The sequence below is a fragment of the Stenella coeruleoalba genome (genome assembly GCF_951394435.1).
Source record: "Stenella coeruleoalba genome assembly, chromosome: 17".
Lineage (NCBI taxonomy): Eukaryota > Metazoa > Chordata > Mammalia > Artiodactyla > Delphinidae > Stenella > Stenella coeruleoalba.
Window position 1 is genome coordinate 63070241 of NC_137163.1, and position 13943 is coordinate 63084183.

Genomic DNA, 13943 nt, shown 5'->3' on the forward strand with positions numbered 1-13943 from the left:
TTACACCAAAAGAACTAGAGAAAGAAGGAAAAAGAAAACCCAGAAGGAAAGAAAACCCAGAAGGAAAGAAATCATAAAGATCAGAGCAGAAATAAATGAAATAGAAACAAAGAAAACAGTAGCAAAGATCAATAAAACTAAAAGCTGGTTCTTTGAGAAGATAAACAAAATTGATAAACCATTAGCCAGACTCCTGAAGAAAAAGAGGGGGAGGACTCAAATCAATAAAATTAGAAATGAAAAAGGAGAAGTTACAACAGACACCACAGAAATACAAAGCATCCTAAGAGACTACTATAGCAACTCTATGCCAATAAAATGGACAACGTGGAAGAAAGGACCAAATTCTTAGAAAGGTATAACCTTCCAAGACTGAACTAGGAAGAAATAGAAAATATGAACAGACCCAACACAAGTAATGAAATTGAAACTGTGATTAAAAATCTTCCAACAAACAAAAGTCCAGGACCAGATGGCTTCACAGGTGAATTCTATCAAACATTTAGAGAAGAGCTAACACCCATCTTTCTCAAAGTCTTCCAAAAAATTGCAGAGGAAAGAACACTCCCAAACTCATTCTGTGAGGCCACCATCACCCTGGTACCAAAACCAGACAAAGATACTACAAAAAAAGAAAATTACAGACCAATATCATTGATGAATATAGATGCAAAAATCTTCAACAAAATACTAGCAAACAGAATCCGACAACACATTAAAAGGATCATACACCGTGATCAAGTGAGATTTATCCCAGGAATGTAAGGATTCTTCAATATACACAAATCAATCAATGTGATAAACCATATTAACAAATTGAAGAATAAAAACCATATGATCATCTCAATAGATGCAGAAAAAGCTTTTGACAAAATGCAACATCCATTTATGATAAAAACTCTCCAGAAAGTGGACATAGAGGGAACCTACCTCAACATAATACAGACCATATATGACAAACCCACAGCAAACATCATTCTCAATGGTGAAAAACTGAAAGCATTTCCTCTAAGATCAGGAACAAGACAAGGATGTCCACTCTCACCACTATTATTCAACATACTTTTGGAAGTCCCAGCCACAGCAATCAGAGAAGAAAAAGAAATAAAAGGAATACAAATTGGAAAAGAAGAAGTAAAACTGCCACTGTTTGCAGATGACATGATACTATACATAGAGAATCCTAAAGATGCCCCCAGAAAACTCCTAGAGCTAATCAGTGAGTTTGGTAAAGTTGAAGGATACAAAATTAATGCACAGAAATCTCTTGCATTCCTATACACTAATGATGAAAAATCTGAAAGAGAAATTAAGGAAATACTCCCATTTACCATTGCAACAAAAAGAATAAAATACCTGGGAATAAATCTACCCAGGGAGACAAAAGACCTGTATGCAGAAAACTATAAGACACTGATGAAAGAAATTAAAGATGATACCAACAGATGGAGAGATATACCATGTTCTTGGATTGGAAGAATCAATATTGAGAAAATAACTATACTACCCAAAGCAATCTACAGATTCAATGCAATCCCTATGAAATTACCTATAGCATTTTTTACAGAACTAGAACAAAAAATCTTAAAATTTGTATAGAGACACAAAAGACCCTGAATAGCCAAAACAGTCTTGAGGAAAAAAAGCAGAGCTGGAGGAATCAGACTCCCTGACTTCAGACTGTACTACAAAGCTACAGTAATCAAGACAATATGGTACTGGCACAAAAACAGGAATATAGATCAGTGGAACAAGATAGAAAGTCCAGAGGTAAACCCACACACCTATGGTCAACTAATCTATGACAAAGGAGGGAAGGATATACAATGGACAAAAGACAGTCTCTTCAATAAGTGGTGCTGGGAAAACTGGACAGCTACATGTAAAAGAATGAAATTAGAACACTCCCTAACACCATACACAAAAATCAACTCAAAATGGATTAGAGACCTAAATGTTAGACCAGACACTATAAAACTCATAGAGGAAAACATAGGAAGAACACTCTTTGACATAATCACAGCAAGATCTTTTTTGATCCACCTCCTAGAGTAATGGAAATAAAAACAAAAATAAACAAATGGGACCTAATGAAACTTCAAAGCTTTTGCACAGCAAAGGAAACCATAAACAGGATGAAAGGACAACCCTCAGAATGGGAGAAAATATTTGCAAACGAATCAATGGACAAAGGATTAATCTCCAAAATATATAAACAGCTCATGCAGCTCAATATTAAAAAAGCAAAAAACCCAATCCAAAAATGGGCAGAAGACCTAAATAGATATTTGTCCAGAGAAGACATACAGATGGCCAAGAAGCACATGAGAAGCTGCACAACATCACTAATTATTTGAGAAATGCAAATCAAAACTTCAGTGAGTTATCACCTCACACCAGTTAGAATGGGCATCATCAGAAAATCTATAAACAACAAATGCTTGAGAGGGTGTGGAGAAAAGGGAACCCTCTTGCACTGTTGGTGGGAATGTGAATTGGTACAGCCACTATGGAGAACAGTATGGAGGTTCCTTAAAAACTACAAATAGAACTACCATATGACCCAGCAATCCCACTACTGGGCATATACCCTGAGAAAACCATAATTCAAAAAGAGTCATGTACCAAAATGTTCATTGCAGCTCTATTTACAATAGCCCGGAGATGGAAACAACCTAAGTGCCCATCTTCGGATGAATGGATAAAGATGATGTGGCACATATATGCAATGGAATATTACTCAGCCATAAAAAGAAATGAAATTGAGCTATTTGTAATGAGGTGGATGGACCTAGAGCCTGTCATACAGAGTGAAGTAAGTCAGAAAGAGAAAGACAAATATCGTATGCTAACACATATATATGGAATTTAAGAAAAAAAATGTCATGAAGAACCTAGGGGTAAGACAGGAATAAAGCCACAGACCTACTAGAGAACGGACTTGAGGATATGGGGAGGGGGAAGGGTAAGCTGTGACAAAGCTGGAGAGTGGCATGGCCATATATACACTACCAAACATAAAATAGCTAGTGGGAAGCAGCCGCATAGCACAGGGAGATCAGCTCGGTGCTTTGTGACCCCCCGGAGGGGTGGGATAGGAAGGGTGGGAGGGAGGGAGACGCAAGAGGGAAGAGATATGGGAACATATGTATATGTATAACTGATTCACTTTGTTATAAAGCAGAAACTAACACACCGTTGTAAAGCAATTATACTCCAATAAAGATGTAAAAAAAAAAAAAAGGCAGCCGTAGACAATATGTAAATGAAAGTGTGTGACTGTATTTTAGAGAAACTTTATTTACAAAAACAGGCAGCAGGCCATTTTTGACCCATAGGCTGTAGTTTGCTAACCCCGCTTTAAAGCATTAAACATAATTTTTAGACACTGGGCTGTCAGTAGTCATTTCAAGATGACGTTTTAGATCTTAGAATTAAGAAAATGGAGTACGAGAGACTGGAGAGAAAGACCTACAAAAATAGGGTCAGTTGGTGGAATGTATGTCATTATACCTTTGGCCAAACCCGTAGAAAGTACAACACGAACAGTGAACCCTCATGTAAACTACGGACTCGACTCTGAGTGGTAATGCTGTGTTGGTGCAGCTCCATCAGCTGTCACAAATGTAAACAGGGTGTTGGTTCAGGTGGGGGGTGTGGACAGTGGCAAGGCTGTGCGTGTGGGGGGCAGGGGTACATGGGAAACCTCTGTACCTCCTGCTCAGTTTTGCTGTGAATCTAAAACTGCTCTAAAAAATAAAGTTTATTTTAAAAAATGATCCATTGATGATTAAAGATGGGGTGGGCAGGAATTAGCAATGTAATGGCCTTTCTTTTTTTTTTTGGTTTTTGTTTTTTTTTGAGTTTTTTTTAAACATCTTTATTGGAGTATAATTGGTTTACAATGGTGTGTTAGTTTCTGCTTTATAGCAAAGTGAATCAGTTATACATATACATATGTTCCCATATCTCTTCCCTCTTGCGTCTCCCTCCCTCCCACCCCTCTAGGTGGTCACAAATCACCGTGCTGATCTCCCTGTGCTATGCGGCTGCTTCCCACTAGCCTTTCTTATTTTACCTGTAATCTTCCAGTTCCTAGCTGGGAACTGGAGCCTTTAGCTCCACCTACAGGCAGAGTCCCTCTGTGTGAATTTCAACCGTGCCTAAATGTTTCCCAAAATGTGCTCCGTGGATGTGCTCCCTGCCAAAAAGGTCTTAGAGTCAAATAAGTTTGGGAAACAGAGCATAACCTATCCCTTCTTGGAGACTTCATCTATATTGACAGAAGAAAGCCTCAGAGAAAGTCTTCACTAAAGAAGCTTCTTTAACTTTGTTGAACTCACAGCTTCTTAGACATTTAATCAAAGAATCCATTCCTCACATAACATCTATTAATGTCTGTTGAAATGATTCCATGGAATTATAGTACATGCTTTCTGGATCAGTCCTATTTATGGTCTGGAATTTGGTCAAAAGATTCCATACTCGTTATTGTTAATCCTGTTTTCGACTGGTTCTGGCTTTGTATTCTGAATTTAGGGGATCCAAGGATAATTCTGACAGTACCCATTGAGCCTGCTGCTAAAAGAAGTGCTGGAAAAACTGACCTGATAGGATCCAGTGATGAGTGTTTTAATTCCTTTTGTTCTATAAGGGGGAGACACAGACGCTTACTCACTGGATAAAAGTGGAAAAATGGCACCAACTTGGGAGTGGGATTGGAAGGCTTAGATCATTTCTGACCTAAGGGTGTTAAGTAAGCAACCAGCTGGCTTCAGGCAATTGACTGAGCCCGCAGCCTAGAGACAGAGTGGTTGCGTTTCAGGCTGCCCATTCACAAAGCCCTAGCTGAGGGCTCAGTAAGGCTGGAGATCCAGTGCCTCTTCTGCTCACTCTTTTCTTGGCACAAAGGTGATGTCTCCTTAGTAACACTTGTGCTTATGGAACTGTGTCCACCCAGAGGGGTACATTTAAAACATTCTCATAAAGGAACTTGTAACATAATAAGAAATATATATTTGGTCTGGGCCCCGAGTTTCTGACACAGAGCTCCTAAAATCCTTGTTATTTCCTGAATGATAGGGGTGTAGGATCATCTTTTATTATACTATTTAGTCTTTACTGACACAAGAGCTTCTAAGTCCCTTGGAATCTCCTGAGTGAAGTGTGTGTCTTTTTTTTGTTTTTTTTGTCTGTTAATGAGATGACTAGTAGCTGGGGCCCCTAGATAACTACAGGAGGTAGGTCGGTCACCAGAAAAACCAAGTCTTGGCTAAAGGTTTAGAACTTTCAGCCTCATACTCCCACCTCCATGTTGGGGAGGGTACAGCCAAGAAGCTACTGCAAGCAGGGAGTACAGTGTGACAAAATCTCATTTTGTAGATCGGTATCCACAGCTTCTTGAAGAACCTTTACTAGAATGGAGTGTGAGAGTAATTTAGGGGGAATGTCTGGTTTTGAAGGAGGCAGAGGGAAGAGCCTGTTTGGGTTCAGCCAGGACCCAGAGCTCACTATTGAACGGTGGACGAAGAAGGTCACCTGCCATAGTAAACAAAGGATATGCTGGCCATCAAGCAAGTCCTCAGCCGCTGCAGCCATCCGCCCCGCCCTCCCACGGGATTCAGGATGACAAAAGCAGGATACTGTCCCTAGATAGTTAAGCCTGTCGACTGAAAAAAAAAAAAAAAAAGCACAGCCTAAAAGCTGAGAATTGTGTTTTATTTGGCAGACAAAACTGAGGACTTAAGCCCAGGACACAGTATCTCAGATAGCTCTGGGAGACTGTTCTGAAGAGGTAAGGGGGGAGCCAGGATATACAGGAGTTTTTGCAACAAAGACCAGGTAGTCATAACATCAACAGATTACTGTTAATGAAAGAAAACCAGATATCTCAAGTTAAGGAATTTAGTGCTTTTCTATATATGGGAAGATGCAAGAGTCCGGGCTCACTGAAATCGTTCCTTTGATGTGCACCTCAGCTCTCTGGGGCCAGTATCCTGTGTTTTCTCATCCTGAGTCACCTCAGGGTGCACTATGGGGGGGTTGGTGGTGGCTGCAGTGTTGGATGGCAGGCATCCTATTTCCATCCTGAGTTCCCTCAGGGCTCACCATCAGGCAGCTGTCATGTGATGGCTTGACGGCTGCAACATCCTTTGTTTACCGAAATGGCAGGCAACATTTTTTTCCATGATAAGGTCCGTATTCAAGGAATAATTTAAATGAACTCAGACTCTTGCATCTTCCTGAACCACTGGACCACCAGGGAAGTCCCTGTTTTTCTTTAATGAACAGTAATCTTTTGATGTTCCTACTACCTGGTTTCTTGCAAAAACTCCTCTATATCCTGGCTCCTGCCTCACCTCTTCAGGGCAGTCCCTCAGAGTCATCTGAGAGGCTGTCTTCCAGGCTCAAGTCCTCAGCAAGTCCGTCAAATCAAACGTAATTCTCAACTTTTAGGGTGTGCATTGTTTTAATCAACAGAACGAGGACAGATAACTATACTTGACCTAGACACAAAGCAGGTTGTTTCTGAGGGAACAGCCAGCCTTGTGAACAGGATAATAGCCACTACAATATCTGTTTACCCTGAGAAGGGAGACGGCCTAACTCCCTCTGAAAACACCAGTGGAACACTCCAGATGAAGCAGCCGATATGCTTCCTCTGCAAACCACGTGGGACTGGCTTCATTCTAGTATACTCACCTGCTGACTACGCCCATCACCTGAGTCACGGTGAATGTTGTGGTTAAGGGGGCCCCTTTTGCCTTGGCACCTCATGTAACCTTAGTGTTGCATAATCGAGCAACAGTCTGGAATTTGCTACCTTAGCTTCTCCTCACGGGTCTTACAGATGCCTATAAAAACGTTAGGTTAATTAACAAGAGAATGGGGAGAGGCAGAGGGAAGAGTCAAGGGACTGGTGTCAGGAAGATGAAAACTTTAAAATTGTTATTAAGAAATAAGGTGAATGAAGGAAATATTGATGGGGTGAAACAAAGAGACGAAAGAGTCATGGAACTCATCCCACCCAGTAGGGTGGAAAGATTTAGATGGTTATTTAAAAAGGGGTCGCATAAAAGTGACATTGATGGGGTTAAAACAAAGATCTTACCACTGCACTGTCAAAGGTTGGGCAGGCCAATGGGACTCCCAAACAAGTCAGCTTTATTTACCCAGTTTGGAGACATTTTAAAAACTGGAAAGCAAAGTTTACAATGAGAAACCTGACCTGGCAGTCCCTTGGGGCAATAGTCAGATTAGTTAAGATAAAGATTGACAAAAGGGTCAAGGTCCCTTGGTTCAACTCCCTTTGCTGGGAACCCAAAGCCATACACACAAGAGTGGTAAAATATGGTCAGAGGATGCAGAAGAGAAGGTTCCAAGTCCTTGATGTGGGAGCCCCATGCACTGAGCCCCAGCCATATTGGTGAAACCCTGCCGCTTGGGCCACTTAGATGGAAAGAATGAAGAAACGTGATTGCTGTTTTTTTGGCTGTGTTGGGTCTTGGTTGCTGCGCACGGACTTTCTCTAGTTGTGGCGAGCGGAGACTACTCATCGTTACGGTGCGCGGGCTTCTCATCGCAGTGGCTTCTCGTTGCAGAGCACGGGCTCTAGGCACGTGGGCTTCAGTAGTTGTGGCATACGAGCTCAGTAGTTGTGGCTCATGGGCTCCAGAGTGCAGGCTCAGCAGCTGTGGGACACGGGCTTAGTTGCTCCGTGGCATCTTCCCGGAACAGGGCTCGAACCCGTGTCCCCTGCATTGGCAAGTGGATTCTTAACCACTGCGTCACCAGCAAAGTCCCTGGTTTTTGTTTGTTTTTTTTAATATTTCTTTATTTATTTGACTGTGCCGGGTGTTAGTTGTGGCATGTGGGATTTTGTTTTTTCAGTTGCGGCAAGCAGGATTTTTAGTTGCGGTGTGAGGGATCTATTTCCCTGACCAGGGATCGAACCTGGGCCCATTGCATTGGGAGCAGCATGGAGTGTTAACTACTGGACAACCAGGGAAGTCCCTGATGATTGGAATGTTTAAGTGGGTTTATGTAAAGAAGTTGTGTCTCCTTTACCTTCCACAGTGTTTAGTCTAGTGGTGGTCCTGCCAGTGTGACTCTTGGAAGGTCAAGGGCACACTCCTCAGTGCAATTGCAGGCAAATTAGGGAGCTAGGAGCATAGGGTCCCAAAAGGTTGGAATGGCTCTGAGGAGGAATGGAAAACGCCATTCAAACTCAGTAAAGTTTGGTGGTCAAAGTTGGGGTGAGGAGGTTGGAGCAGCCAGGCTTTGAGGTCACAGTGATTTATTATCCACGAACAGCTGGGACTGCCCTAAGGGAAGACATCTGGAGAGATGAGGATGCAGGGCAGGTGCATCCCTGGGCTTAGAGGCTAGAAGGTACTGGATAGAAGTCGTGTATCAGGTCTTAAGAAATGGGGTATGTGTGTGTGTGTGTGTGTATTGGAAGGCAGGTGGCAGGATGGCGGTTAAACCCAGCAGAACCCTGTGGGGATCCTGGGCATGGAAGCCTTTCTCTGTCTCCCGTTTCTTGTTTGTAGGGGATAGGCTTTAGCCTCCATGACCTTTCCTGAGTTCCAAAGGTTCAAACAGTTGCTAAACACGGAAGGGAGGAGATGTGGAGACAAGGGAGGAACACTCAAAAGAAACAATAGTGCAGCCTTGGGGCAGGGTCCTTGTCCTGGTCCTCAAGGGATACACATGACAATATCTTTAAGCTCTTCTACATTCCTAAAACCCCCAACAAATGGAAGATGTTAACTACCTGATGAAGCATTCTGCATTGCAGAGAAGATCCTAGTTTGATAACCTTGAGAACCACAGAAACGCATCAGGAGACCACCTGAGGCCAGATTAAAGGAGCACAGGCCCTGCACACACCCTGATCCTTATCAGCAACCCCACCCTTGAACCATTGTTATAAAACTCCTCACCATATCCCCCTGGGTTGGAACACACAATTTTTGAGGGCACGAGCCCGCTATGCCCCCCTTTGCCTGGCAAAGCAATAAAGCTATTCTTTTCTACCTCACCCAAAACCCTGTCTCTGAGATTCGATTTGGCACTGGTGCACAGAGGCCAAGTTTTCAGCATCAGAGGGAAACATGCTGGAACTTGGGCTGATGAGGCAGACAAATCCTCTGGCCCTACACAGCAGCAGGGGTCCAGAGTGGCACCAGACGATCTTAACACCCCAACAGATGTCACTGTCACTGGCAGGTGGAGGGGAGGAAATAAATCTTTTCCCTCTACCCTTCTAAGTTCTCAACTGGGACCCCTCTAATAAAAGACAGATTAACAAGAGAAAAGCAAGTTTATTTGATGCAAATTTTATGTGACACAGAAGTCTTCATAAGGAAATGAGGACCCAAAGAAGCAATTAAACTTGCGTGCTTTTAAGCTCGTTTTGATGAAGAGTGGAAAGTCGGGGAAAGATGTGATGGGACAGAGGTTATGAGGTCAGTGGAATAAACTGGCTGAAACTTAGCAAGGCCTGTTCATGCGGATTCCTCTCTGCGTCCTTTCCTTCCCTCTGGGTATAGAGGGAGGACACATCTCACATATGACCTGTTCCGGGGGAAGGTCAGAAAGTCTTGTACATGCTGTTTCTCTCTCAAGTTCCTTCAGCTTAAAATATTCAATATGCCAAGCTTCCATATTTTGGGGTAGCCCCAGTCACAGACATGTACATTGAATTAGTAAATGAACAAATGACTTGCGTCTGCCGGTGATACAGGGGTGGGGCTGGGAGAGGAAGGAACAGCCTGTGCCCTGGGTGGTGTGCACTCCTGACGTTGCCAGTCGGCCTGACCTTGTCTGGCTGCCTTCTGCTGGTCCCTCCCTGGCAGCATGGCACACTGCCAACTGCATAGAAACACAGGGTGACTAAATGTACAATCACACGTTACTGCCTGGGCCTCTCCTCCAGCGTCCAACCTACCCCTTCCTCTCTTCTGCTGCTGCAGCTGTTGACTGCCTAAGTTGCTCGAAGCCTCCCCCTTGACCTAGGGAGGAGAGTGGACTAGAAAAGTGTGTGAAGTCCTCTGGAACCTGGTTTCTGTGATCTCCATCATTCAGGTGTGCAGCTGTCTTCAGTAGTTGAGGGAGGCGTTTGATGCGTGAAGAAGCTGCCTTGATTCCCGCAGACCCAGGTGTCCACGGAAGGAAATTTTCAATGTCACCTTTATTTTAACGCAAGAGCAATAGAGTGAAAAGACAAGGTAATGTATTTCAGTGAATGTGCGGAGTTTTAAATGTGACCCTAAAGTTCTTTGACATGCCTGCCATGGAGGCTCGGAGTCAGGTCTTGCCTTGAATGTGGGCCCTGTGACTCTCTGACCAACAGAATATGGCAGAATTTGCAGCACATCTGCGCCTGCTTCTGGGCCCAGGCCTTAATAGTGTCCTTGACTTCCTGTTGTTTGGAACCCAGCCACCATGCTTTGAGGAAGCCAAGAAGCTCCACAGGCCACAGGTAGGTGTTCTGGCTGACAGCCCCAGACGAGGTCCCAGTAGATGGCCAGCATCAACCACAGGTGTGAGTGAGTGCGTCCTTACGTGATTCGGGCTCCCAGCCTGTGAGCTGCCCTAGCGGATACTGCAGGGAGTAAGGACAAGTCATTGAGCCTTGCCCAAAGTGCCTGAACTAAATAAACCACTGTTGTTTTAAACCACTAATTTGGGGAATGTTTATTGATTCACTTATTTACACGCTGCACTGCTTGTGGGATTCTTAGTTCCCCCGACCAGGGATTGAACCCAGGACAGGGCAGTGAAAGCACCAAGTCCAAACCACTAGACTGCCAGGGAATTCTGTGGGGATGGTTTATTATAACTACCACATACTACTAATTCAGAATGTCATCAACAGTTACCAAAGAGATGAAAGAATGAGAAGGTATAAATAGCTGGAATGTTCAGGTTTTGTCTTCCTTTATAAATGGGAAGGGAGAAAGAATAATGAAGTCTTTTGAAAAGGGGATGGGGGTGACAATAAGGAAAGACAGACGACAAGGTGATTGCTAAAGGAGGTCTTTCAAAACAGACACAAAATAAGTGTTGGAAGAAAGCATTGAACTTATTTAAGAAGCAACACCTGCCACCCCCCCACCCCCTGTGTTCAGAGATGTTACACAGTTATTCCACTGCAAGGAAATTTAAATAATTATAAACAGGGCACAAAGAAAAGTATCAGAAATTTAGGGTAACAATGGTGTAATAAAGCCAAATTATAAATTCTCTCTCTGAAATTTTCCCCACACTATCAACCAATTTTCTGGTTCTCTGGACACCAACTTAATGAGAAAACTGTTTTTCTTTACTATTCATACCAACATTTCTAATACCAGATGTATGGATTTCTCTGGGTCTGTTATTGTCACTGTAAGCATCTTTGTTGCAAACATTTTTACGGCACAACTAGTTGGCCATAAGGCAAATTTGCCATAAAACATAAAATCATGAAAAATAAAATGGGACATCAAAGAGGACATAAACATAAAACATGAGAAATGAATAACAAAATTAAAAAGACTTTATTGCAAAATACAAAATAGTTGTATTTAAAACGTGTGTAGATGCATGGCAATACTTCACAAATAACTGATTTTATTTTCTAGGTTGTACCTAAGCACTTGCCTTCCAAGTGTTTTGTTCAGAGTATCTTATACTATTTTTTTCTTCTTGATTTGTCTCCTTGTTCAGCATTGCATCTTCCTTTTTGCTAATATTTCTTCCTTTATTGAGAGGTATCAGTTTCCAAATACTAGGATGCATATTTGTTTTTTTTTTAAATCAACTTTTATTAATGCATGCCAAGATTACATTAGATTTCTTTTAATATTTATTTATTTAGGCTGCGTTGGGTCTTCATTGCTGCGTGCGGGCTTCTCATCTGTGGTGGCTTCTCTTGCTGCAGAGCACGGGCTCTAGGCGCACGGACTTCAGTGTTTGCAGCACGTGTGGGCTTAGTTGCTCTGCGGCATGTGGGATCTTCCCAGACCAGGGCTTGAACCCGTGTCCCCTGCTCTGACAAGCGGATTCTTAACCACTGCGCCACCAGGGAAGTCATAGGATGCATGTTTGTCAGTGCATATTTGTGTTGTGAAAGTCTTCTACACTGTTGTGTGTTCTTGGTGTGTTGTCACATGTCCGTTGACAGATGTTCCAAAGTTCTGAGAGAAATGTGGGTTCAACTCTGCACCTTTGGGGCCCTCGGCCTCTTTCTTCTCCAATGTAGTGTGTTTCAAAATAAAAAGTCAACTCTTGGGGCAAATCATTGTCCCCTGTCAGCTCAATAAAGCCATCGATAACATCACTGACTGGAAGAAATGCGAACACTTAGTGCATTTAATTTTTGTGTTAAATTCGGCACCTGTTTCATAGTGCAACTTTTCTCCAATATCAATGATTTTGTGGTAAATGTTTTTTGCCATACGAAATGAACGGCCAGTTATAGTTGTATTCAGGTATATGGTAGAGAAAGCGATGATACTTGCTTTCTCAAATTCGGTCATTGAGGATTCAGGATCTAATGTGGGACATAGATTCATTAAAATCTGCTGTAAGTCTCTTCAGCTTTCCCTGGAAGTAAAACGAACAGATGAGGGACGCTGCCATTTGTTATTAATACATGTAAGGTATATAACTGATAGCACATATCTGCACTATATTTAAATGTTCCATCACATGCCCAGTCCTTATATTTCACCAAATCATCTAACCCAGATTCTGTGCCACATATCAAAATTTTGCCCACATCATCTTATCCTCTATTACATAGCAAAAAATGTTCACCATTTTCAAGAAACTTATACTCATCAGGAATTGCATAACCGTTTCTTTTTTGGGGGATAGGAGGAGTTGATTCCTCTTTTGCCTCCAACTTCTAACATTGCAATGATAAATTTGGTAAAGATGGCATTAGAGAACCAGCTGTTGTATCTAAATTGGTTAAAAAATCAATACTTAATGGATTATTCAAAATATTTATTGAGCAATATGTTTGATAAGACTTAAAAGAACCTCTGTACACTTTATTAAATAAAATTTTGTTTCCTTACTCTTAATGATTATATTTGCAATGTAATTTACCTCTACTGCTTTTTAGTACAGTGTTTAGGTAGCTGATACTCTAGTAACTATTTTGACCTCATTATTATGAAAAAAAAATTGAGTCCCAAGCAACTGATTTATTAGTGAGCAGGCAGATACACTGGAAATTTCCAGAATGGTATTCTAATATAGGTAAAGGACTGGGAAGTGTTTTTTATCACACATTTGTCTATTCACTCATTTCTCTGTAAGTTTCATGGGGACGAAGACTTTGCCGATTATTTTCATTGCTATATATCCCTGGGCTGTGACTAGTACTTGGTATATAGTAGGTACTCAGTAAATGTTTGTCAAATTCACTAATCCATTCATTCAGCCAGCATTTGTTGATCACCACAGGCACTGTGCTAGATGCTGGAGAGGAAAAGATGGGGGAAATCTTTGTTCTTGTCTTCAAGGAGCTGAGGTATACTGGAAGAAACAAATAATGTGTAGTGATAAAAATGTTTAGATATATGTAAAAGAGAATAACATACAGTGGGTGCTGGGGGACGAGATGAATTTTACAGGAAAATAGATGTCAGGAAGGGGTTGTTATAAGAAAAGAGAGGACATAGCTGGAAGAGAAATCATGTTTTGTGGTTCTAGAATCTGTCCTATTCAAATTGCTCAAACCTGACCCTGATGAATTTGAAAGCATTATCCTTTTCTGATGGTTGAATATTTGACTTCAATGGTTCCTGGTAAAGACACATGGATAAATCTGTTGCTTTGTTTTAATCAGCTTCTAATAGGACCACACCTCTTTAAATATCTATTTTTTTCAACTCCTACACAAACATCTCATTTTAAAGTTAAATCCCAAGATCATAGATTGA